This window comes from Arachis stenosperma, chromosome 5, assembly GCF_014773155.1.
Source record: "Arachis stenosperma cultivar V10309 chromosome 5, arast.V10309.gnm1.PFL2, whole genome shotgun sequence".
Lineage (NCBI taxonomy): Eukaryota > Viridiplantae > Streptophyta > Magnoliopsida > Fabales > Fabaceae > Arachis > Arachis stenosperma.
The window spans coordinates 70551905-70574750 of NC_080381.1; the positions used below are offsets into that span (position 1 = coordinate 70551905).

General features: G+C 37.4%; 1 non-coding gene and 1 pseudogene across 1 annotated transcript; one reads left to right on the forward strand and one right to left on the reverse strand.

Moving 5' to 3' along the window:
- LOC130983120 (UDP-glucuronic acid decarboxylase 5-like) overlaps positions 1–21999 on the reverse strand; it is a 35427-nt pseudogene extending 13428 nt beyond the window's left edge.
- On the forward strand, positions 15586–15693 carry LOC130983614 (small nucleolar RNA R71). Its single transcript, XR_009087596.1, has one exon. It is a non-coding gene; the product is annotated as a small nucleolar RNA R71 (small nucleolar RNA).
- Positions 22000–22846: the final 847 nt, after the last annotated feature.

Below are 22846 nucleotides of genomic sequence, written 5' to 3' on the forward strand. Positions count from 1 at the left end.
AAAAAGAGAGTTATTTTTCAGTATTTAATAAAGGGGATACAAAAGAATTCCCCAATGCAAAATAAAAGCAATGCACATGGGATAAAAATAAAAATTGAAGCATGAGCATGTAACAACAAGTGGAAAAATATGCGAAAATAGGTAAACAAGTTTTGTTTTACTAAATATGTATGTTAGGTGAGATCTTAGTCTAATTAAGGATTCACTTATTAGCTCACTTAGCCTTATACATATATCCTTACCTTTACCTTAGCCCCATTACAACCTTAATTAAAGACCTCATGATTTTTGGTGTGACTATAATCTATAATTGTTGATTGGTTAGATGAAGAACAAAGTTATAGAAAGTAAGAATAAAAAGAAAAGTAGAGTGAATAAACCCAATAAACACTGAGTGACTAGAGAGCAAACACAAAATCCAGTGAGGGTTCAATAACTCATCAACATATATCTGTGCTTAAATTACTAATTGTTTTGCAAGTTTGTACAATATTTTTCTTTCCTATCTCATTTGCTAAAATTCTTTATTATTTGAGGGTTGGCTATATATATATATATATATATATATATATATATAGATATATATGACTCCTTGAGAATGTGAATTAATTTGACTACATGTAAGCTTTATATATGAGGGGATAAATTAGAATTGCATGACTCATTTAGGTAGATGCATTTAGAATAGGTTGCATTGCATAACATTCCACCACTTTAACCTTACCTTATTCTTTACCTTGGATTTAGCATGAGGACATGCTATTGTTTAAGTGTGGGGGGGTTGATAAACCCATATTTCATGAGTTATTTTGTGCTTAGTTTGAGTGATTTATTCAATCCTTCACCCACTTATTCATATTAATTGCATGGTTTTACTTTCCCTTCCTTATTATGTGATGTATGTGAAAAACATGTTTTCTAAGCTTTAAAATTAATTATTTTAATTACCTTTATTTCCATTCGATGCCGTGATTAGTGTGTTGAGTAGTTTCAGATTTTCTAAGGCAGAATGACTTAAAGGATGGAAAAGGAAACATACAAAAAATGGAAGGAAAGTGTGAAATGGAGCTTTGAAGAAACTGGCACCCACGCGATCGCATGGACGACGCGATCGCATGCCAGAAGCGAAGAAGTAGTGACGCGGCCGCATGACTGATGCGACCGCGCGCCTTAAGCAGAACGCATACGACGCAGATGCGTGACTGACACAACCGCGTGGCAAGGAAAAGTTCCAAATGACGCGACCGCGTAACCCACGCAGACGTGTGACAGAGGCCACGTATCAGAATTTACAGAATACACCCCCAGCGATTTCTGAAGCCCTTTTGGCCCAGATCCAAGCGCAGACAGCACAGATTAGAGGTTATAAATTGGAGGAATGCATCCATTCAAAAGGGGGCTCGCATTTTTGTTACTTCCAATGATTTAGATTTAGTTTTGAGAGAGGTTCTCTCCTCTCTCTCTTAGGATTAGGATTTAGGATTTAGGACTTCTCTTAGTTTTTAAGAGTGACTCTCGATCCTGGTTTTATATTTCCTTTGTTTTTAAGCTTCCCTTTCACTTTATTTATTTATTCCAGCATTTGAGTTAATTATTTACTTTTATAATTTAATTTATGAATTATTCCATGTCACAGATTATTGTTTGAATTAATGATAATTGAGGTATTTTCAATTTATGATTGCTTGCTTTTATTTACGTTACCATTGCTTCCGATCTGAAGATATTTTATTCCAGCAATTTACTTTTTCCCCCTTTTGGTCTTGGTTAAGAAATTAGTAACTCAACAGTTATCAAACTCAGCATAAGTGATAATCGTTATCTTGCTAATTGAACTGAACTTCAATAATCCCAACTTTCTCCTAGGAAATAAATAGGATTCGAAGGTCAAACTAATTAGTCCCTTGACTTACCTTTGCTTCAAAGGTTAACTAAGTAGAATTAAGATACAACTTTCATTATTGTTGAGAGGGATAACTAAGTTGGACTTCTAATTTCTCTCACCTTACCAAAAGTTGCTTTACAGTATTTATTTATTTTAATTGCCATTTATTTTACTTGCCATTTATATTACTTATTCCTCATTCTTGAAACCCCGAATTCACAATCTCCATAGCCAATAATAAGAACATACCTCCTTGCAGTTCCTTGAGAAGACGACCCGAGGTTTGAATACTTGGTTAACAATTTTTAAAGGGGTTTGTTACTTGTGACACCCAAAACGTTTGTATGAAAGGACTTTTGAAGGTTTAGAAACTATACTTGCAACGAGGATTTATCCGCAAATTTCTAGACCACGCAAAAGTTCTCTCATCATTCATCCTGTTGCTTAGATTGGATAAGTTTATTTTATGTTTAAGCTTTTTATTTTCGAAAAATACAAAAAAAAATTTAAAAAAAATCATAAAAACCAAAAAAATATTTTGTGTTTCTTGTTTGAGTTTAGTGTCAAATCCTAAGTTTGGTGTCAATTGCATGTTTTTAATTTTCCTAAGTTTTCGAAAAAATTCATGCATTGTGTTCTTCTGTGATCTTTGAGTGGTTCTTTCTGATTTCCTTTGTCTGATCTTATGATTTTCATATTTTGTGTTTTATGTTGTTTTTCATATGCATTTTCAAAATCATAGTGTTTGATCATTCAAAATTTCTAAGTTTGATGTCTTGCATGTCTTTCTTTTCTTAAAAATTTTCAAACATATGTCCTTGATATTCATCATGATCTTCAAAGTGTTCTTGGTGTTCGTTTTGACATTCAAAGTGTCCTTGCATGCATTACTTGTTTTGATCTTGCATTTTTATGTTTTATTTCATTTTGTTGTTTTTTCTCTCTTCATTAAAAATTCAAAAATCAAAAAAATATATATTATCAAGTAAATAATACAGAGAAATGAAGGTTCAGAACATAAGGCAGAAGAATCACAGAGAAAAAGAGTTCACTGGCATTAAAACATCAGTAAAGAGGCAATTTGGGCATTAAATGCCAGAATGCCTATCATTCTGGGCGTTTAACGCCAGTAAAGGTACCATTCTGGACGTTAAACGCCAGAATGGGCAGTATTCTAGGCGTTTAACGCCAGAATGGGCAGCATTCTGGGCATTTAGAAAAATGCCCAGTAAGGAAGGATTCCTGGCGTTTAATGCCAGCCAAGGTATCTGGCTGGGCATTAAACGCCCAAAGAGGCAGCCACATGGGCGTTAAACGCCAGAATGGATATCATTCTGGGCGTTTAACGCCAGGATGACACAAGGGAGGTAATTTTGTTTCCAATTCAAAAAAATTTCAAATTTTCATGTTTTAAATCATAATTTTAAAATATTATCTTTCCACATTTTCAAAAATCCTTGCTAACAATTAATGTTTTGATTCAAAAAAAATTGCAAGTTTGTTACTTTCTTGTTAAAAAAGGTTCAATCTTTGAATTTTAGAATCGTATCTTTTAGTTTCTTGTTAGTCAAGTCATCAATTTTAAAAATCAAATCTTTTTCAATCATATCTTTTCAATCATATCTTTTTAAAATCATATCTTTTTCAATCAAATTTTTTCAATCATATCTTTTCAAATTTTGATTTCAAAATCTTTTTTTCTAACTTCTTATCTTTTCAAAATTATTTTCAAATCTTTTTCAACTAATTACTATTTCTTATCTTTTTCAAAATCACCTAACCACTTTTCCACTTCCAATTTTCGAAAATCACTAACCACTTTTTCAAAAATCTTTTTAATTAAAACTAAAACAATTAGTTAATTAAAAATCTTTTTAGTTCTAAAATATTTTTTTAAAATATTTTTAGTTTTAATTTTCGAATACTCTCTCTCTCATCTCTTTCTATTTATTTTCTAACACTTCTCCTCTACTTATAATTCGAACCCTCTCTCTCTCCATCTGTGTTCAAATTCTTCTCATTTTCTCTTTACCTCATTCCTCTATCCTTCTTTTCTTCTAACATATCAAGGAATCTCTATACTGTGACATAGAGGATTCCACTACTCCCTTTGTTCTCTTCTTTTTTATATAAGCAGAAACAGGGATAAAAACATTCTTGTTGAAGCTGATCCTGAACCTGAAAGGACTCTGAAGAAGAAGCTAAGAGAAGCTAAAGCACAACACTCCGGAGAGGACCTTTCAGAAAATTTCAAAAAAGAAGTAGACATGGCAACCGAACCCAACAGCAATGCTAGAGATGCAAGGAAGATGCTTGGCGACTATACTGCACCAACTTCCAACTTCTATGGAAGAAGAATCTCAATTCCTGCCATTGGAGCAAACAACTTTGAGCTTAAGCCTCAATTAGTTTCTCTAATGCAGCAGAATTGCAAGTTTCATGGACTTCAATCGGAAGATCCTCATCAGTTCTTAGCTGAATTCTTACAGATCTATGATACTGTCAAGACCAATGAGGTTGATCGTGAGGTCTACAGACTTATGCTTTTCCCTTTTGCTATAAGAGACAGAGCTAGGATATGGTTGGACTCACAACCTAGAGAAAGCCTGAACTCTTGGGACAAGTTGGTCAACACTTTCTTGACCAAATTCTTTTCACCTCAAAAGCTTAGCAAACTTAGAGTGGACGTCCAAACCTTTAGACAGAAGGAAGGTGAATCTCTCTATGAAGCTTGGGAAAGATACAAGCAATTAACCAAAAGGTGTCCTTCTGACATGCTTCCAGAATGGAGCATCATATGTATATTCTATGATGGTTTGTCTGAATTGTCCAAGATGTCATTAGACCATTCTGCTGGTAGATCTCTTCATCTGAAAACCCTGCAGAAGCCCAAGAGCTCATTGAGATGGTTGCAAATAACCAGTTCATGTACACGTCTGAAAGAAATCCTGTGAATAATGGGATGACTCAGAAGAAAGGAGTTCCTGAGATTGATACTCTGAATACCATATTGGCTTAGAATAAAATATTGACTCAGTAAGTCAATATAATTTCTCAGAATCTGACTGGATTGCAAGCTGCATCCGACAGTGCTAAAGAAGCCTCCTTTGAAGGAGAAGCTTATGACCCTGAGAATCCTGCAACAAAAGAGGTGAATTACATGGGAGAATCCTATGAAAACACCTATAATCCGTCATGGTGGAATCATCCAAATTTCTCACGGAAGGCTCAACAGAAGCCTCAACAAGGCTTCAACAACAATAATGGTGGGAGAAATAAGTTTGGCAATAGCAAACCTTTTCCATCATCTTCTCAGCAACAGACAGAGAATTCTGAGCAGAGCTTCTCTGGCTTAGCAAACAAAGTCTCTGATCTATCTAAGATCACTCTCATTTTCATGAATGAAACAGGGTCCTCCATCAAAAATTTGGAGGCACAAGTGGTTCAGCTGAGTAAAAGAGTTACTGAAACTCCTCCTAGTACTCTCCCAAGCAATACAGAAGAGAATCCCAAAAGAGAGTGCAAGGCCATAACTATAACCAAAATGGCCGAACCTGGAGAGAGTGAAAAGGCAGTGATTCCCAATGAGGAAGACCTCAAGGGACGTCCACTGACCAATAATAAGTTCCCTATTGAGGAACCAGAGGAATATGAGGCTCACACAGAGACCATAGAGATTCCACTGAACTTACTATTGTCATTCATGAGCTCTGATGAGTATTCTTCCTTTGAAGAGGATGAAGACACTGTTAAAGAGTAGGTTGCTCAGTATCTAGGAGCAATCATAAAGCCGAATGCCAAGTTATTTGGTAATGAGCCTTAGGAGGATGAACCTCCATTGCTCATCAATGAACTGAATACATGGATTCAACAGACATTGCCTCAAAAGAAATTGGATCCCGAAAAATTCTTAATACCTTGCACCATAGACTCCATGACCTTTGAAAAGGCTTTGTGTAACCTGGGGTCAGGTATCAACCTCAAGCCACTCTCTATAATGGAGAAACTAGGGATCTTTGAGGTACAAGCTGCAAGAATCTCACTAGAGATGGCAGACAAATCAATGAAACAGGCTTATGGATTTGTAGAGGATGTCTTAGGAAAGGTTGAAGGCCTTTACGTCCCTGCTGACTTCATAATCCTATACACTGGAAAGGATGAGGATGAATCCATCATCCTTGGAAATCCCTTCCTAGCCACAGCAAGGGCTGTGAGTGATGTGGACAAAGGAGAGTTAGTCCTTTAATTGAATGAGGACTACCTTATGTTTAAGACTCAAGGATCTTCTTCTGTAAACATGGAGAAGAAGCATGAAAAGCTTCTCTCAATACAGAGTCAGACAGATACCCCACATTCAAACTCTAAGTTTGGTGTTGGGAGGCCACAATCATGCTCTGAGTGCCTGTGAAGCTCCATAAGAGCTTCCTGTCAAGCTATTGACATTAAAGAAGCGCTTATTGGGAGGCAACCCAATGTTATTTATCTATATTAATTACTCTTTCATTTTATTTTCCATTGTTATTATATGCTTACTTTAGGTTGATGATCATGTGAGGTCACAAAAATAGCTGCAGAATTAAAGCAAAATAAAAAATAGCATCAAAAATAGCACACTCTGGAGAATGAGCTTACTGGCATTTAAACGCCAGTAAGGATAGCAAATTGGGCGTTTAACACCCAGTATGGCACCATTCTGGGCGTTAAACGCCAGAAATGGCACACAGACTGGCGTTTAATGCCAGAAGAGGGTGTTTGGTGTCTGGCTGGCGTTAAACGCCAGTAAAAATAGCAGAATGGGCGTTTAGCGCCCAATCTGGCAGCATTCTGGGCGTTTAATGCCAGAACTAGCAGCCAGACTGGCGTTTAATGCCAGAAAGGGTCATCAGCCTGGCATTTAAAGCCAGAAATGCCACACAGAGGGCGTTTAAACGCCAGAAAGGTGTAGGGATGAGAAATTCTTGACACCTCAGGATCTGTGGACCCCACAGGATCCCTACCTACCCCAACTCACTCTCATTCCTCTTTATACCTTTCCAAGACACTCTTTCCCAAACAGCATTCACCTATCAAATCCTACCCTCTTTCCCATAATCTCTTCACCACTCACATCCATCCACTATTTTCCATCATACAACTCACATACCCCCACCCACTCAAATTCAAACCATTCCCCTTCCAAACCCCACCCCTATCACACGGATACCCTCTCCCACCTTGCCCTATAAACACCCTTCCTTACTCCTTCATTTTCACACATCATAAACACTCCCAACCCCCTTGGCCGAACCACTCCTACACCTCCATCTCCTCCGTTTCTTCTTCTTCTCCTCTTTTCTTTCTTCTTTTGCTCGAGGACGAGCAAACCTTTTAAGTTTGGTGTGGAAAAAAGTGTTGCTTTTTGCTTTTCCATAACCATTAATGGCACCTAAGACTGGAGAAACTCTAGAAAGATGAAAGGGAAGGCAATTGCTTCCACCTCCGAGTCATGGAAGATGGAGAGATTCATCTCAAAGGTCCATCAAGACCACTTCTATGAAGTTGTGGCCAAGAAAAAGGTGATTCCCAAGGTCCCTTTCAAGCTCAAAAGAGCGAATATCCGAAGATTCGACAAGAGATTCGAAAAAGAGGTTGGGAAGTTCTCACCAACCCTATCCAACAAGTCGGAATCTTAATGGTTCAAGAGTTCTATACTAATGCATGGATCACTAAGAACCATGATCAAAGTGTAAACCCGAACCCAAAGAATTGGCTCACAGTGGTTCGGGGGAAATACTTGGATTTCAGTCTGGAAACCGTGAGGTTGCCATTCAACTTGCCAATGATGCAAGGAGATCTTTATCCTTTCACAAGAAGGGTCAACTTTGATCAAAGGTTGGACCAAGTCCTCATGGACATCTGTGTGGAAGGAGCCCAATGGAAGAGAGACTCCAAAGGCAAGCCGGTTTAACTGAGAAGGCTTGACCTCAAACCCAAGGCTAGAGGATGGTTGGAGTTCATCCAATGTTCTATCATTCCTACTAGCAACCGGTCCAAAGTAACTGTGGATCGGGCTATCATGATCCATAGTATCATGATTGGAGAGGAAGTGGAAGTTCATGAGATCTTACCGCTAGAACTATACAAGGTGGCTGACAAGCCTTCCACTTTGGCAAGGTTAGCCTTTCCTCATCTCATCTGTCACCTATGCAATTCAGCTGGAATTGTCATATAGGAAGACATCCTCATTGAAGAGGACAAGCCCATCACTAAAAAGAGGATGGAGCAAACAAGAGAGCCCACTCATGGACCTCAACAAGAGCATGAGGAAGTCCCTCATCAAGATATTCCTGAGATGCCTCAAGGGATGCATTTTCTCCACACAACTATTGGGAGCAACTCAACACTTCTTTAGGAGATTTGAGTTCTAATATGGAGCAACTAAGGATGGAGCACCAAGAGCACTCCATCATCCTCCATGAAATCAGAGAGGACCAAAGAGCCATGAGGGAGGAGCAACAAAGGCAAGGAAGAGATATTGAGGAGCTCAAGCACTCCATAGGATCTTCAAGAGGAAGAACTAGCCGCCATCACTAAGGTGGACCCGTTCTTTAATTTCCTTGTTCTTATTTTTCTATTTTTCGATTTTTATGCTCTATGTTTTGTCTATGTTTGTGTCTTTACTACATGATCATTAGTGTCTAGTATCTATGTCTTAAAGTTATGAATGCCCTATGAATCCTTCACCTTTCTTAAATGAAAAATATTTCTAATTTGCAAAAGATCAAGAAGTACATGAATTTTGAATTCTATCTTGAAATTAGTTTAATTATTTTGATGTGGTGGCAATACTTTTTGTTTTCTGAATGAATGCTTGAATAGTGCATATTTTTTATAGTGAAGTTTATGAATGTTAAAATTGTTAGCTCCTGAAAGAATGATGAAAAAAGAGAAATGTTATTGATAATCTGAAAAATCATAAAAGTGATTCTTGAAGCAAGAAAAAGCAGTGAAAAACACAAAGCTTGCAAAAAAAGGCGAAAAAAAGAAAAAGCAAGCAGAAAAAGCCAGTAACCCTTTAAACTAAAAGGCAAGGGTAAAGAGGATCCAAGGCTTTGAGTATCAGTGGATAGGAGGGACCAAAGGAATAAAATCTTGGCCTAAGCGGCTAAATCAAGCTGTCCCTAACCATGTGCTTGTGTCATAAAGGTCCAAGTGAAAATCTTGAGACTGAGTGGTTAAAGTCGTGATCTAAAGTAAAAGTGTGTGCTTAAGAACTCTGGACACCTCTAACTGGGGACTCTAGCAAAGCTGAGTCAGAATCTGAAAAGGTTCACCCAGTTATGTGTCTGTGGTATTTATGTATCCGGTGGTAATACTGGAAAACATGATGCTTAGGGTCACGGCCAAGACTCATAAGTAGTTGTGTTCAAGAATCAACATACTGAACTAGGAGAATCAATAACACTATCTGAATTCTGAGTTCCTATAGATGCCAATCATTCTGAACTTCAAAGGATAAAGTGAGATGCCAAAACTGTTTAGAAGCAAAAAGCTACTAGTCCTGCTCATCTAATTGGAACTAAGCTTCATTGATGTTTTGGAATTTATTGTATATTCTCTTCTTTTTATCCTATTTTGTTTTTAGTTGCTTGGGGACAAGCAACAATTTAAGTTTGGTGTTGGGATGAGAGATAGGCAAAATTGTGATTTACTCTTTTCATAACTCGAACAATTTTTAGTAATGGCTCCAAAAACTTGGTGCACACTACTATGGTTCACTCACATTCTTCACAACTTCGCACAACTAACCAGCAAGTGCACTGGATCATCCAAGTAATAAACCTTACGTGAGTAAGGGTCGATCCCACGGAGATTGTTGGTATGAAGCAAGCTATAGTCATCTTATAAATCTCAGTTAGGCGGATAATAAATGGTTATGGAGTTTTCGAAAATAAAGATAAATAAAGCATAAAGTGAAGATAGAGATACTTATGTAATTCATTGGTAGGAATTTCAGAAAAGTGTACGGAGATGCTGTGTCCCTTCTGAATCTCTGCTTTCCTACTGCTTTCATCCAATCCTTCTTACTCCTTTCCATGGCAAGCTATATGTAGGGCATCACCATTGTCAATGGCTACATCCCATCCTCTCAGTGAAAATGGTCCAAATGCTCTGTCACAGCACGGCTAATCATCTTCAGTTCTCGATCATGTCGGAATAGAATCCATTAATTCTTTTGCGTCTGTCACCACGCCCAACAATCGCGAGTTTGAAGCTCGTCACAGTCATTCAATCCTTGAATCCTACTCGGAATACCATAGACAAGGTTTAGACTTTCCGGATTCTCAAGAATGGCCGCCAAAGGGTTCTAGCTTATACCACGAAGATTCTGATTAAGGAATTCAAGAGATACACGCTCGATCTAAGGTAGAACGGAAGTGGTTGTCAATCACGCGTTCATAAGGATGGATAATGATGAGTGTTATCGATCATCACGTCCATCAGGTTGAAGTGCAGCGAATAACTTAGAATAAGAATAAGCTTAAATCGAATAGAAGAACAATAATAATTGCATTAATTCTCAAGGTACAGCAGAGCTCCACACCTTAATCTATGGTGTATAGAAACTCTACCGTTGAAAATACATAAGTGATGGTCCAGGCATGGCCGATTGGCCAGCCCCCAAAAATGTGATCAAAGATGTAAAATCCCAAATGAATAAATGATTAAAACTGAGACCAAAGATAAGACGTGGTCAAAAGACGCCTAGTACAATAGTAAAAAATTCTATTTATACTAAACTAGCTACTAGGGTTTACAGAAATAAGTCTTAGTGCAGAAATCCACTTCTGGGGACCACTTTGGTGTGTGCTTGGGCTGAGCTTGAGCTTTACACATGCAGAGGCTTCTCTTGGAGTTAAACGCCAAGTTGTAATGTCTGTTTGGCGTTTAACTCTGGTTTGTGATGTGTTTCTGGCGTTTTACTCCAGAATGCAGCATGGAACTGGCGTTGAACGCCAGTTTGCATCATCTAAACTCGAACAAAGTATGAACTATCATATATTGCTGAAAAGCTCTGGATGTCTACTTTCCAACGCCATTGAGAGCGCGCCATTTGGAGTTCTGCAGCTCCAGAAAATCAATTTCGAGTGCAGGGAGGTCAGAATCCAACAACATCAGCAGTCCTTTTTCAGCTTGAATCAGATTTTTGCTCAGGTCCCTCAATTTCAGCCAGAAAATACCTGAAATCACAGAAAAACACACAAACTCATAGTAAAGTCCAAAAATGTGAATTTTGCATAAAAACTAATGAAAACATCCCTAAAAGTAGCTAGATCCTACTAAAAACTACCTAAAGATAATGCTAAAAAGTGTATAAATTATCCGCTCATCACAACACCAAACTTAAATTGTTGCTTGTCCCCAAGAAACTGAAAATCAAATAGGATAAAAAGAAGAGAATATACTATAAATCTCAAACTATCAATGAATATTAGTTCTAATTAGATGAGCGGGACTTGTAGCTTTTTGCTTCTGAACAGTTTTGGCATCTCTCTTTTTCCTTTGAAGTTCAGAATGATTGGCATCTATAGGAACTCAGAGTTCAGATAGTGTTATTAATTCTCCTAGTTAAGTATGTTGATTCTTGAACCAACTACTTTTATGAGTCTTGGCCATGGCCCTAAGCACTTTCTTTTCCAGTATTACCACCGAATACATAAATGCCACAGACACATGATTGGGTGAACCTTTTCAGATTGTGACTCAGCTTTGCTAAAGTCCCCAGTTAGAGGTGTCCAGAGCTCTTAAGCACACTCTTTTTTTTTTGGATCACGACTTTAACCACTCAGTCTCAATCTTTTCACTTGGACCTACATGCCACAAGCACATGGTTAGGGACAGCTGGATTTAGCCGCTTAGGCCTGGATTTTCTTTCCTTGGGCCCTCCTATCCATTGATGCTCAAAGCCTTGGATCCTTTTCACCCTTGTCTTTTGGTTTTAAGGGCTATTGGCTTTTTTTGCTTTCTTTTTCTTTTTCTTTCTTAAAATTTTTTTTGCCACTTTTTTTTTGCAAGCTTTTGTTATTCACTGCTTTTTCTTGCTTCAAGAATCAATTTTATGATTTTTCAGATCATCAATAACATTTCTCTTTTTCATCATTCTTTCAAGAGCCAACAATTTTAACATTCATAAACAACAAGATCAAAAATATGCACTGTTCAAGCATTCATTCAGAAAATAAAAAGTATTGTCACCACATCAATATAATTAAACTAATTTCAAGGATGAATTCGAAACTCATGTACTTTTTGTTCTTTTGTATTAGAAACATTTTTCATTTAAGAGAGGTGAAGGATTCATGGAATTGTTCATAGTCTTAAGACATAGTTACTAAACACTAATGATCATGTAATAAAGACTCAAAACATAAACAAATATGAAGCTTAAAACTGAAAAATAGATAAATAAGAACAAGGAAGTTAAGGAATGAGTCCACCTTAGTGATGGTGGCGTCTTCTTCTTGAAGGACCAATGATGTCCTTGAGCTCTTCTATGTCTCTTCCTTGCCTTTGTTGCTCCTTCAACACATATGTCCGTAAGGACTTGGTCCAACCTTTGATCAAAGTTGACCCTTCTAGTGTAGGCAAGTTGAATGCCAACCTTACATTTTCCAGACTGAAATCTAAGTATTTTCCCCAAACCATTGTAAGATAATTCTTTGGATTCAGGTTCATACTTTGATCATGGTTTCTAGTGATCCATGCATTGGCATAGAACTCTTGAACTATTAAGATTCCGAATTGTTGAATGGGGTTGGTCAGAACTTCCCAACCTCTTCTTTGGATCTCATGTCGGATCTCCGGATACTCATTTTTCTTGAGCATCAAAGGGACCTCAGGGATCACCTTCTTCTTGACCACAACTTCATAGAAGTTGTCTTGATGGACCTTTAAGATGAATCTCTCCATCTCCCATGACTCGGAGGTGGAAGCTTTTGTCTTCCCTTTCCTCTTTCTAGAGGTTTCTCCGGCCTTAGGTGCCATAAGTGGTTATGAAAAAATAAAAAAAGCTATGCTTTTACCACACCAAACTTAGAATATCGCTCGCCCTCGAGCAAAAGAAGAAAGAATAGAAGAAGAAGAAGAAAATATGGAGGAGAGGGGGAGAGATGTGTATTCGGCCAAGGGGGAGAAGAGAGGGTTGTGTTGTGTGAGAATGAAGAAGGATTGAGGGGTTTATATAGTGGAGGGAGAGGGTAGTAGGTTCGATCATTTAGGGTGGGTTTGGGTGGGAAAGAGAATTTGAATTTGAAGGTAGATGGGGTTTATGGGGAAGAGTGGATGGATGTGAGTAGTGAAGAGGTGATGGGGAAGAGAGATTGAGGTGATTGGTGAAGGGTGTATGGGGAAGAGTGTTATTGGATTGGGTGAAGAAGAGAGAAAGTGAGTTGAGGTAGGTGGGGATCCTGTGGGGTGCATAGATCCTGAGGTGATCCTATGGGGTCCACAGATCCTGAGGTGTCAAGGATTTATCATCCCCGCACCAATTAGGCGTGTAAAATGCCCTCTACATGCAATCCTGGCGTTTAACGCCAGATTAATGCTTCTTTCTGGTGTTAAACGCCAGCTCTATGCTTGTTTCTGGTGTTAAACGCCAACTTGGTGCTTGTTTCTGGCGTTTAACGCCAGCGTTCCTCAAGGTGCAATCCTGGCATTTGAACGCCAGAACTGCTGCTTGTTTTTGGCGTTCAATGCCAGATTCATGCTCTGTTCTAGCGTTGAACGCCAGCCAGATGCTCCTTACTGGCGTTTAAATGCCAGTAGGCTCTTCCTCCAGGCTGTGCTGTTTCTTCTGCTATTTTTTATTCTGTTTTTAATTTTTGCAATTGTTTTGTGACTCCACATGATCATAACCGTAATAAATAATAAAAGAAAAAGAGAAATATAGATAAATAAAAATTGGGTTGCCTCCCCAATAAGCACTTCTTTAATGTTAATAGCTTGACAGTGAGCACTCATGGAGCTTCACAGATCATCAGAGCATTGTTGGGGCCTCCCAACACCAAACTTAGAGTTTGAATGTGGGGGTTCTCAACACCAAACTTAGAGTTTGGTTGTGGCCTCCCAACACCAAACTTAGAGTTTGATTGTGGGGGCTTTGTTTGACTCTGTATTGAGAGAAGCTTATCGTGCTTCCTCTCCATGGTTGCAGAAGAAGATCCTTGAGCTTTAAACACAAGGTAGTCCCCATTCAATTGAAGGACTAGCTCTCTTCTGTCAACATCAATCACAGCTCCTGTTGTGGCTAGGAAGGGTCTTCCAAGGATGATGCATTCATCCTTCTCCTTCCTAGTGTCTAAGATTATGAAATCAGCAGGGATGTAAAGGCCTTTAACCTTCACTAATACGTCCTCTACCAATCCATAAGCTTGTCTTATTGACTTGTCTGCCATTTCTAATGAGAAAATGGCAGCTTGTACCTCAAAAATTCCCAGTTTCTCCATTACAGAGAGTGGCATAAGATGTATACCTGACCCCAGGTCACACAGAGCCTTCTCAAAGGTCATGGTGCCCATGGTAAAGGGTATTAAAAATTTACCAGGATCTTGTTTCTTTTGAGGTAAAGTTTGCTGAACCCATGTATCTAGTTCACTAATGAGCAAGGGAGGTGCATCTTCCCAAGTCTCATTACAAAACAACTTGGCATTCAGCTTCATGATAGCTCCTAAATATTGAGCAACTTGCTCTCCAGTTACATCTTCATCCTCTTCAGAGGAAGAATAGTTTTCAGAGCTCATGAATGGCAGAAGGAGGTTTAATGGAATCTCTATGGTCTCTATATGAGCCTCAAATTCCTTTAGGTCCTCAATAAGGAACTCCTTCTTGTCTGGGAGATGTCCCATGAGGTCTTCCTCATTGGGATTCACGTCCTCCCCTTTCTCTCTAGGTTCGGCCATGTTGATTATATCAATGGCCTTGCACTCTCTTTTTGGATTCTCTTCTATATTGCTTGGGAGAGTACTAGGAGGAGTTTTAGTGATTTTCTTACTCAACTGGCCCACTTGTGCCTCCAAATTTCTAATGGAGGACCTTGTTTCACTCATGAAACTTAAAGTGGCCTTAGACAGATCAGATACTATGTTTGCTAAGCTAGACTGGCTCTGCTCAGAATTCTCTGTCTGTTATTGAGAACATGATGGAAAAGGCTTGCTATTGCTAAGCCTGTTTCTTCCACCATTATTAAAGCCTTGTTGGGGCTTTTATTGATCCTTCCATGAGAAGTTTGGATGATTTCTCCATGAAGAATTGTAGGTGTTCCCATAGGGTTCACCCATGTAATTCACCTCTGCCATTGCAGGGTTCTCAGGATCATAAGCTTCTTCTTCAGAAGATGCCTCTTTAGTACTGTTGGATGCATTTTGCCATCCATTCAAACTTTGAGAAATCATGTTGACTTGCTGAGTCAACATTTTGTTCAGAGCCAATATGGTATTCAGAGCATCAATTTCGAGAACCCCCTTCCTTTGAGGCATCCCATTATTCACGGAATTCCTCTCAGAAGTGTACATGAATTGGTTATTTACAACCATGTCAATAAGTTCTTGAGCTTCTGCAGGCATTTTCTTTAGGTGAATGGATCCACCTGCAGAATAGTCCAGTGACATCTTGGAGAACTCAGATAGACCATAATAGAATATATCCAAAATGATCCACTCTGAAAGCATGTCAGAAGGACACCTTTTGGTCATCTGCTTGTATCTTTCCCAAGCTTCATAGAGGGATTCACCATCTTTTTGTTTGAAGGTCTGAACATCCACTCTAAGCTTGCTCAGCTTTTGAGGAGGAAAGAATTTAGCCAAGAAGGCCGTGACCAGCTTATCCCAATAGTCCAGGCTATCTTTAGGTTGTGAATCCAACCATGTTCTAGCTCTGTCTCTTACAGCAAAAGGGAAAAGCATGAGCCTGTAGACCTCAGGATCTACTCCAATAGTATTAATAGTCTCACAGATATGCAAGAACTCAGTTAAAAACTGATAGGGATCTTCTGATGGAAGTCCATGAAACTTGCAGTTATGTTGCATTAGAGCAACTAGTTGAGGCTTCAGCTCAAAATTGTTTGCTCCAATGGAAGGGATTGAGATGCTTCTTCCATCAAATTTAGAAGTAGGTGTAGTATAATCACCAAGCATCCTCCTTGCATTATTGTTGTTGGGTTCGGCTGCCATATCCTTTTCTTGTTCAAACATTTCAGTAAGGTTGTCTTTGGATTGTTGTATTTTCGCTTCTCTTAATTTCCTCTTCAGAGTCCTTTCAGGTTCAAGATCAGCTTCAACAAGAATGCCTTTTTCCTTGTTCCTGCTCATATGAAAGAGAAGAAACCAAAGAAAATCTGGAATCTTTTATGTCACAGTATAGAGATTCCTTTATGTGAGTAGAAGAATAAAAGAATAGAAGAAGGATGAGAAAAATTCGAACACAGATAAAGGAGAGGGTTCGAATTTTTAGATGAAGAGGAGTGTTAGTAAATGAATAAATAAATAGAAAAGAGATGAGAGAGGAGAAAATTCGAATATTAACTAAAAGAGAAGAAAAATATTTTTGTTTTTATTTTTGTTATTAGTTAAAATTCAAAAATTAAGAGAAGAGGTAAGATAAAATTAAAATTTAAAATAATTAGTTAATTAAAAAGAATTTTGAAAAAGAGGGAGGTTGATTTTCAAAAATTAGAAAGAGAAAAGTAGTTAGATGGTTTTGACAAAAATAGGAAACAAACAAAAAGTCAATTAGTTAGTTGAAAAAGATTTGAAAATCAATTTTGAAAAGATAAGAAGTTAGAAAAGATTTTTGAAATTGATTTTGAAAAAGATATGATTGAAAAGATATTATTGAAAATATATTTTGAAAAAGATTTGATTTTTAAAATTAAAATTGATTACTTGACTAACAAGAAACTAAAAGATATGATTCTAGAATTTAAAGATTGAACCTTTCTTAACAAGAAAGTTACAAACTTCAAATTTTTTAATCAATCACATTAATTGTTAGCAAAGTTTTCGAAAATTTGAAATGAAATTAAGAAAAAGATTTTTAAAAAATTATTTTCAAATTTTCAAAAATCATAAAAAAATGAAAAAGATTTGATTTTTGAAAAAGTTTTGAAAAGATAGGATTTTTTTAAAAATTGAAATCTTGACTTGACTAACAAGAAACAACTTATTTTAAAAAATTTTTGACTAAGTCAACCCAAAATTTCAAATTTTATGAGAGAAATAAGGGAAAGATATTTTTTATTTTTAAATTTTTAATGAGGAGAGAGAAAAACACAAAAACGACTCACAACATAAAAATTATGAATCAAAACACATGATGCATGCAAGAACACTATGAATGTCAAGATGAACACCAAGAACACTTTGAATGTCAAGATGAACATCAAGATTTATTTTTGAAAAATTTTCAAGAAAAGAAAAACATGCAAGACACCAAACTTATAAATTTTCAATGCTTAGACACTATGAATGCAAAATGCACATGAAAAACAAGAAAAGACACAAAACAAGAAAATATGAAGATCAAACAAGAAGACTTATCAAGAACAACTTGAAGATCATGAAGAACACATGCATAAATTTTCGAAACATGCAAAAGTTTTAAAAACATGCAATTGACACCAAACTTAAAAATTGACACTAGACTCAAACAAGAAACACAAAAATATTTTTGGTTTTTATGATTTTATTAAATTTTTTTGGATTTTTCGAAAAATTTTTTAGAAAAACGAAAACAAAAAAAATTTTGAAAAGATTTTTGAAAACTTTTTGAAAACAAAATTACCTAACCTGAGTAACAAGATGAACCGTCAATTGTCTAAACTCAGATAATCCCCGGCAACGGCGCCAAAAACTTGAGAGGCAAAATTGTGATTTACTCTTTTTCATAACTCGAACAATTTTTAGTAATGGCTCCAAAAACATGGTGCACACTACTATGGTTCACTCACATTCTTCACAACTTCGCACAACTAACCAACAAGTGCACTGGGTCGTCCAAGTAATAAACCTTACGTGAGTAAGGGTCGATCCCACGGAGATTGTTGGTATGAAGCAAGCTATGGTCATCTTATAAATCTCAGTTAGGCGGATAATAAATGGTTATGGAGTTTTCAAAAATAAAGATAAATAAAGCATAAAGTGAAGATAGAGATTCTTATGTAATTCATTGGTAGGAATTTCAGAAAAGTGTATGGAGATGCTGTGTCCCTTCTGAATCTCTGCTTTCCTACTGCTTTCATCCAATCCTTCTTACTCCTTTCCATGGAAAGCTGTATGTAAGGCATCACCGTTGTCAATGGCTAGATCCCATCCTCTCAGTGAAAATGGTCCAAATGCTCTGTCACAGCACGGCTAATCATCTGTCAGTTCTCGATCATGTCGGAATAGAATCCATTGATTCTTTTGCGTCTGTCACCACGCCCAACAATCGCGAGTTTGAAGCTCGTCACAGTCATTCAATCCTTGAATCCTACTCGGAATACCACAGACAAGGTTTAGACTTTCCGGATTCTCAAGAATGGCCGCCAAAGGGTTCTAGCTTATACCACGAAGATTTTGATTAAGGAATTCAAGAGATACACGCTCGATCTAAGGTAGAACGGAAGTGGTTGTCAATCACGCGTTCATAAGGATAGATGATGATGAGTGCCATCGATCATCACGTCCATCAGGTTGAAGTGCAGCGAATAACTTAGAATAAGAATAAGCTTAAATCGAATAGAAGAACAATAATAATTGCATTAATTCTCGAGGTACAGCAGAGCTCCACACCTTAATCTATAGTGTGAAGAAACTCCACCGTTGAAAATACATAAGTGATGGTCCAGGCATGGCCGAATGGCCAGCCCCCAAAAATGTGATCAAAGATATAAAATCCCAGATGAATAAATGATTAAAACTGAGACCAAAGATAAGACGTGGTCAAAAGACGCCTAGTACAATAGTAAAAAGTTCTATTTATACTAAACTAGCTACTAGGGTTTACAGAAATATGTCTTAGTGCAGAAATCCACTTCCGGGGCCCACTTTGGTGTGTGCTTGGGTTGAGCTTGAGCTTTACACGTGTAGAGGCTTCTCTTGGAGTTAAACACCAAGTTGTAACGTCTATTTGGCGTTTAACTCTGGTTTGTGACGTGTTTTTGGCGTTTTACTCCAGAATGCAGCATGGAACTGGCGTTGAACGCCAGTTTGTGTCATCTAAACTAGAACAAAGTATGGACAATCATATATTTCTGGAAAGCTCTGGATGTCTACTTTCCAACGCCATTGAGATCGCGTCATTTGGAGTTTTGCAGCTCCAGAAAATCCATTTCGAGTGCAGGGAGGTCATAATCCAACAACATCAGCAGTCCTTTTTCAGCCTGAATCAGATTTTTGCTCAGGTCCCTCAATTTTAGCCAGAAAATACCTGAAATCACAGAAAAATACACAAACTCATAGTAAAGTCTAGAAATGTGAATTTTGCATAAAAACTAATGAAAACATCCCTAAAAGTAGCTAGATCCTACTAAAAACTACCTAAACACAATGCCAAGAAGCGTATAAATTATCCGCTCATCAATGAGAGGATAATTTATACGCTTCTTGGCATTGTTTTTAGGTAGTTTTTAGTGTGTTTTAGTTACTTTTAGTATATTTTTATTAGTTTTTATGCAAAAATAACATTTATGGACTTTACTATGAGTTTGTGTATTTTTCTGTGATTTCATGTATTTTCTAGCTGAAATTGAGGGACCTGAGCAAAAATATGATTTAGAGGCTGAGAAAGGACTGCAGATGCTGTTGGATTCTGACCTCCCTGCACTCGAAGTGGATTTTCTAGAGCTACAGAAGCCCAATTGGAGCGCTCTCAATTGCGTTGGAAAGTAGACATCTTGGGCTTTCCCGCAATGTATAATAGTTTATACTTTGTCCGAGATTTGATAGCCCAAACTGGCGTCCAAGGAACTGGAGTTAAACGCCCAAACTGGCATCCAAGCTGGCGTTTAACTCCAAGGATGGCCTATGCACGTGAAAGCTTCAAAGCTCAGCCCAAACACACACCAAGTGGGCCCCAGAAGTGGATTTCTGCACTATCTACACTTAGTTACTCATTTTTCTATAAACCCTAGTAACTAGTTTCGTATATATAGCACTTTTTACTATTGTATTAGAGGTCTTTGAACCCTTTTATCATTTATCATGCCATTAGGGAGGCTGGCCATTCGGCCATGCCTAGACCATTTGTTCTTATGTATTTTCCAACGGTGGAGTTTTTACACCTCATAGATTAAGGTGAGGAGCTCTGCTGTTCCTCATTAATTAACGCAAGTACTATTGTTTTCCTTTCAATTCACGCTACTTCTTCTCCAAGATATACTCTCGTACTTGATTCAGTTGAGTCAGAATGAAGGGGTGACCCGTGACAATCACCCACTATCTTCGTTACTCGCTTAGCCAAGATCCGTGTGCCTGACAACCACAAGCGGTCTACATGATATTCAACATAGTCATTGGACGACAACCGGAGTATATTCTCTTGGGTCTCTAATCCACGGATTCGCATCACCTCTTCTGAAAACAAAGCATCCAAATTCGTGATTAGAACCTTCGTGGTATAGGCTAGAACCAATAGACAGCATTCCTGAGATCCGGAAAGTCTAAACCTTGTCTGTGGTCTTCTGAGTAGGATCTGGGAAGGGATGACTGTGATGAGCTTCAAACTCACGACTGTTGGGCGCAGTGACAGTGTGCAAAAGGATCAAAGGATCCTATTCCGACACAAGTGAGAACCGACAGATGATTAGCCCTGCGGTAGCTGTGCCTGGTATTTTTTATCCGATACGAGAAATCCGACAGTTGATTAGCTACAGAAATTGTAGTCGGACCATTTTCACTGAGAGGATCATACAGCTTGCCATGGAAGGGAGGACGCATGATTGGATGAAGACAATAGGAAAGCAGAGGTTCAGAAGCAATAAAGCATCTCCAAACGCTTATCTGAAATTCCTACCAATGAATTACATAAGTATATCTATGGTAATTTCCGTTTTATTTATCTTTTAATTATCAAAACCTCATAACCATTTGAATCCACCTGACTGAGATTTACAAGATGACCATAGCTTGCTTCAAGCCGACAATCTCTGTGGGATCGACCCTTACTCGCGTAAGAATTATTACTTGGACGACACAGTGCAGTTGCTGGTTAGTTGTGCAGAGTTGTGAAAAGTGTGATCATATTTTCATGCACCAATATGTCAAGTAATTGGTGAATTCATGTAATTATGGCCGAAACCATCGGATAAGGAGAGAAAGAGGTTCAGTTACCGAATTGCTTGAGCAATGAAGTTGCTAACAATACGACCATCATCAACATTCATGCGTGGTCCATATGTGTTGAAGATTCTTGCAATGCGTATTTCTACATTAAAAGCATGTAAACAACAAAGTTGAGTTGCAAAGAAAAGCTTCTTCCAAGTTTGAGGAAACCAAGAGCATAAATTCATTTTATCTAAGCCATGTAGCCTATGATAATCAAACATCAGAGTCTCAGCCACACGCTTCCCCTCATCATAGCAATTTTGTACGCCTGTTGTACCAAAAGTATCCTTTTGCTTGCCTCTTTCGATAAGAATGACTAACTGATGGTTATAGGAAATCAACTTAGCAGACCAAAATCATATAGGCAAAATAAACATAGCATTCAATTAAGATAGTATTATCTCTTAATCCAAGTAATAAAAAAAGGTAGCAAATACTTGAGACAAGTGACAGCCATAACAACAAATATAAAAGTCAACACAATTTTATAATTTATTTCACAATTGCTTTATGCTCTTCAAATAAACAAGCTTCCTAATGTATTTGACTATTTACTTATGCAAGCATGTTTATATAAAACTGAACAAAAATATTCTAACTATTCAAGACCCCTTTAAACAAAAATCCTACAAAATATGTGATTATATTTACCTTTTTTGTGATCATTCTGGTTGTCCAAATCACCAAACTTGGTATCCATGCCACTTCTACTAAGAGAAGGCCATATACAAGGACGTGTCTTGGTCCTTCTTCAACAAGCAGCATCAATACATAGAAATTCTCCCGAATGAAATCCATTAGTTCTGTGAATTCTTTTATATTAGAATAAATACATTATGACAAAAGAATTGCAATACTTGAAATATGAGATATTGTAAACCCAACGAACTAAATGGATAAGATCCATCTAACTTTATATACATATGTTCTTAGCCCTAATTTTGTAATTTAACTATTAAAATGAACATTTTAGTAGTTTCTTTGCTTAAAACACATGCCAAATTAAATAATTGTCTAATTTATGCACTATTAGTAATAACTAAAGAATAAATATGCCAAGCCTATGAACGTCTGCATTAGTTAGTGTCCTCGGTAAGTAGAAATTACTACGATCAAGGCAAAACTATGTTCTGGTATAGCATTTTGCAACTGCAGATTTATTCCTAGCATTCAACTGCAACTATCATCAGAATAAATGAAAGGTAGTCTTTTAAATAAAAAAAAAGGTAGCCAATAGTGAAAAATTAACAACTTACATCACTAGCGACATCATTGGTTGAATTTGCAACCTAGCACCTATCTTTTTTACTTTATCCTTAAACTAAATGCTCTATTAGTTTCAGCCATTGAAGACACATGATATTCTGTTCTAAGCATGCAAGATTGTTGATACATGATTTGTATTACCAAAACTCATATTGATATTCTATTCTAAGCATGCAAGATTTTTTTATGCAAATGAGTTGCAATGTTATATTAATCAGATTACACATAGAAGCTGCAAAGGGCGAGATCCTTCGATCCAAAGGAAAAGGCACTCTGCGAATGATCTCCGGATACCACTGATTAGGTAGAATATATCAACCTTTGCAGCATCTGATTTCATCTTGAAAAGATTTGAGTA